This window comes from Cyprinodon variegatus, unplaced genomic scaffold (assembly GCF_000732505.1).
Source record: "Cyprinodon variegatus isolate N-32 unplaced genomic scaffold, C_variegatus-1.0 Scaffold26, whole genome shotgun sequence".
NCBI lineage: Eukaryota > Metazoa > Chordata > Actinopteri > Cyprinodontiformes > Cyprinodontidae > Cyprinodon > Cyprinodon variegatus.
In genome coordinates, this window is record NW_015150479.1 from 2,074,732 (window position 1) to 2,079,978 (window position 5,247).

General features: G+C 34.0%; 1 protein-coding gene across 4 annotated transcripts in view; it reads right to left on the reverse strand.

Annotated features, from left to right (window-relative positions):
• Positions 1-5,247, reverse strand: part of grid2 (glutamate receptor, ionotropic, delta 2) — a 520,299-nt gene that overhangs the window by 394,387 nt on the left and 120,665 nt on the right. The gene's annotated exons all lie outside the window — the stretch shown is intronic.

Below are 5,247 nucleotides of genomic sequence, written 5' to 3' on the forward strand. Positions count from 1 at the left end.
GATCAATATGCATTTTTTTTTATCGATAAGCTTTTTTTCTATATCGTCCAGCCCTAATGTACGCCACTTTTCTTTCCGATAAAACAAATGTAGTATAACAACAAAAAAAACAGCCTTTTTATCTTTCCTTAGCACCACAAGTTAAGTAGGAACAAACAAAACAATTTGCATTTTGTTGTACAAACATTTAAACATTTCTCTGTGGCATTATCTAAAGCCTACATGATAAACACACGGTGATTCTGAATTGTTTGCAAGTCTCATGTCAGGTAGTGAAAAGGGGGATGCCCTAAAAAAAAATCTAACTGAAGGCACACGTCAATGTACTTCCCAAATATTAAGAGAGAGAAGCAGCTGACAAATAATGGCTGATGGTGTTTTGTATAAAAGAAAATTCACCCTATTGGTCAAATTCTTGTATTGCCCTAGCACTATAGCACATAGGCACCAAGCATGAAAACAAGTCTACTGCAATATAAGTAAGTGGTATCTTGGCAACTGGAAACAGACACAATACTATGGAGACTTGAGGGAATGGTTTGTTAAGCCTTGTGTTTTTTATAAAGTGCCTGAGATTTCTCCAAGGCAGCTTAAATTGATTTCAGCTAAAAAGAGGCACATACACACATAAAAGCAAGATAATCACCCACGTATTCACAGGCTGCCAACCTTATGTCTTAAATGTAAAAAAACAGACAGGAATTATGTTTTCATCACCTAATTTGGTGATCTTATGTGATTTTTATATCCTTCTGTTTCATTTATCTAAAAAATTCCTGAAATATTGACTTTGTTATAGAATCAAGACAGGACAACAAAACAGGATTAATGAATAACAATGAGTTATTGTTGTATTTTCTCTTACCAAGTGTAAGCTACACAGTGAAGATAGAAATATATAAAGCACCTAGCAAACCCATGCAACACAACTGAATCCAAGTGAATATATTGTAATATATTATAGGCTAGTTGTGTCAATCATTGCTAACCATGTTTGCTATTTCCATACTCAGCCTCTGTGCTATTGCTCAGTAACAGTTCAGGAAACCTGTAGAGAGTTTTGAGAGAAAACTGTTGTTGGACTGACTAAAGACATCACTGCATAATAATACACAGCAGTGTGCTTTTATATTTATTATCATAATGATTTAAATAGCTGTCATCTGTTGTTTAAAATCTCTACATCTCAAAAAGAAAAGCAGATTATAGAACTTGCAGCACACTATTGCTTGTAACAGTGTGCTATGAATGCCAGATTCATTTTCTATGAGAAACAAGCTTCTATAGCATCCAGTATGACCTCTTTGTATTTAAAAATATTTATTTCAGCTCACTTGTTTATTATGTCATTGGTTCCAGTAAACATGCAAAGCATACATAAAGACTACTATTTAATTCAATCTACAACCTAACATTATACAGTAGGTCTCCTGTTTTATGACAACTAATAAAGGACATTTAGCATTGTCGCCTCTCAATATTTAGATAATATTGTGTCTTGAGACAAACTGATAGCCTCTTCTCTCCACCCCTTTAAATACTGCAATAAATCCAAGAACTGCCACACTACTGATTTTGTTCCCATCTCAAAAACAAAAAAGGATGTGTGTTGGTGTGTATCTGCACTGCCATGGCTTCCCATAGATTTACTTTAATGAAGAGAGCTATTTACAACAGTATGAACAACAGAACTATGACCCATTTAGCATAAGGTGACTAACAAGTCTTGGCGAAATCTAAGGATACAGTCCCAGCACATCATTTAAAAGCACTATATTTATCAGAGATTTTTTAATAATATCAGAGACATTTTTGCTAATTTGTTTGGTGATGCCTCTAGACAAGAAGGTTATTGACAGTGCCTGGCACAGAATTGAAATTTAATGTGACAAGCCACCACAATTCAACATGATTACTAAATGCTGCAAAGATTAGATTTAATTCTTTCAAAAGTGCTTATAATTTCATGCTATAGAGAAACAATATAGTGAATGGAAACAACAGATTTCTTTTTTAGAGGGATGAAGGAAATGAACTGAAGAAGCCAGCTTTTTATATTCATGCCTTTTTTTTTTTTACTCTTGGCATTCTTGTTTGTTTCTTCCCTGTGGTGATGCGACTTCCACTTTATAGTCAGGTTTGGTGTGATGTCTGCATGCTGAGCAGAGCTGAATTATTTCCTATTTTCTGTTTCAGAAGTAGGAACATTTAAAAGCACAGGGGCAAACCTGAAAATTATAATACATGACTGTTAATCCCTTGACATTTGAATACACAGGAGAGGATATAAAGTCAACCATATTCAGAAAGGAATTTGCCTCAACACAGACATCTTACAAAGCAGGGTATGCAGACACACAATTCACAAGATGCAAAACATGAACCTGCATAGATGTATCTAAATCTCAGCAATGATTAGAACATAATGCAGTCAAAACACAATTTTAGAGAGGAGATGCTTAGGCCATTTGCATTTGGAAACAGCCATCAACAAAATTATTCATAAATCAAAACATTCACTGCATACTAATTTGACTGATAGAGAAAAGATGAGGTTAGCTTCACACGCAGTTGAGATGCAGAAAGAAATACGAAGGAGGAAGGATGCTCGACAGCAGGGGGGTGAACGCACAGAGGGGCACAAGGGAGCACAGAGAAAAGAGAGCCACAGGGTCAGGCGGTGGATGGATGAGAAATGAAGACTGAGAATGATATACAAGGCAAGTGGATGAGACATATTGGTTTTTATTCAGACATGCGAGCCCACAGACACACATGCATACAGAGGCCTTATTGTGTTTTAATGCAGTTTAATGGGGCCTTTTCTCCAGGCTAGGGGAAGTGCGACCAATTCATTATTATGCTGTGCACACCATCTTTCCAAGCTGAAGCATGAAGCTGAGAGGGAGACAGCAAGTGTAAAAGGGGAAAGAGGGGAGACATGAGACTCAGGGCATCAGCTTTTTTTCAATCCCAAGTTGCAAAATAAAAGTGCCTTTCTATATTTTTTTACTCATAAAGCAAGAATGGTCATTTCTTTACTTCAAATGCCATGAACATTTAAGCATTCACTATGTATACTTCATATTCATGCTCTGAATTGCTGATATGCAAATTTGAAAAACCACATATGCTGCCATAGCTTTACATTGGTTTTGCATTAATAATGTACTTTTGGTTTCAAACATTCTTTTACTTTGTTTAAGTGCTGCTAAATTGTATTTTTACCACAAGTGTCTTCACAAACCAACACTTTGTGAAGGTTACTCCATCTGCTTTTATGTTACTGCTCAGTCACTTAGGAAATGGTAATAAAAAGGCTGAACAAATGAAGAAGTACTTAAGACGGTAAGACAGAACACACAGACTTTATTCATGATCACTACAGGTCAGCATAGAGACACCATCAGTAAAATAACAATGAAGAGCTTCAGCTGCAGTTTTACCCTCTCTACCACTGTAGAGTAACAAATCATTTAATTCAGTTTTATTTATATATCATGTACTTACAACATATGCCACACTTCACAAAGATGAATCAAATCAATGAAGCCATACATAAAATTTGGTTAAAAATTGTTTATCTAAGGATATACCCACATCTTACTCACAAGTTTATTTTGATTAATGGTAGTACCACACAAGTACTAATGCTATACTTTCGATGCAACAGCCAATGACATTTCTCCATCAGACTTTGTTTGGTCAAATCAGAACCTATGCTTTTTCTTTAGTATAAAAATGCCTCGAGTTTATTTCAGTTGTTCTGAAGTTAAACAACCATTGCCTTTTATTTTCTCTATCAAACACTTCACCCTTCACATTGTGAGCCCTTCTGTCTGTATAGACACTATAATCTGTGGACAAAATTAATTAACTAATTAAATATAAAATTTGATAGAAGGTTTATCTACAGGGCTAGACATTGACTGTTTTTTGCTCAACAGCCAATGTGGCTAGTGGTTTCCCAAAGTTACCAGCCACTTATTATTTTTACTAGCCAGAATTTTGTCTGCTGGAAAATATATTGTATATAAGAGAAGCTGACTATGACATGCTAAATTTAACTTCAACTAGATTTACAACTTTTTTAAATGCAAATGCCATTTATACACTGTCTAGAGCTCTTTTTATATAAAAATATGCAGATTGCTAAGTATAAGAAGAAATGTAGTTTCTTACTTTAAGCTAAAAGTGGTGCAGGAAAGTAGACAATTAAACTGAAAATAAAAACTAACAAACTCTAATTCTAATAAGAATTAGCAGAGCCATTCACAGCCATTCAGTGATTTTTTTATTTTGCCTCCATTATCCATGGCGGTTGATCTCTGTAAGAATACATACTGTCACAACATTTATTATTTTTGACAGATTTAATAACACAAATATTTCACTGTAATACTATTTTAATGTTCAGGCTTTTATTACCATTTCCTAAGTGACTGAACAGTAACATAAAAGCCTGATGGAGTAACCCTTGCAAAGTGTTGGTTTATTCTAATGAGAATATATTTTTCAATACTAATTTACAACAATGAAAAAAAGAAAAAATTAAATTGTCAATCAGCAATTCTCAATTTATTGTGAAACATTGCTGCATATAGTAATAAACCAAATAATGAGAAAATATATAATAAAAGTTGAAATGCCCACAACTAAGTCATTACACAATTGATTAATATATGTATGATCAACAGCATGGATGCAGCACTAGCACCAAAAGTCTATTCCTGTCAACTGTATAATAAAGACATTTTAAAATGACAAGTATCAAATTTTGTCACTCAAAATGATCTTAAGGAACTGCTATATAAATAAGAGCTACCAAACATGCAGGTAATTCAGCTGCATGCTTCATGAAATTAAACATTTTGATTGTAATTCCTCCTTTATTTAAGAATCCATCCCTGAATACCAATTCTGAAAAATATTGATACTATGACATAAATTACACTGAAGTTTAAAAACACAGTATTTTAGCAATATTTGTTTGATTGTATCATTAATATGTTATGATTTACTCTTTGAATGACCAAATTCATATTGGCTAATAGTATAGTTGGTTAAATAAATTACTAAAACCAACTTAATCAAACTATCCCATAGAATATGAGTCTTGGGCAATGGTTTAGGAATGAGGGACTGATGCTTGGGATTCTAAGTTCTTGTGTGTCTATAGCCATATGTGGCCCGCTGGGCTCCACCATGAAATATTTAAGTTTTAGAGTTTTTACGTTAGCGTTTAGA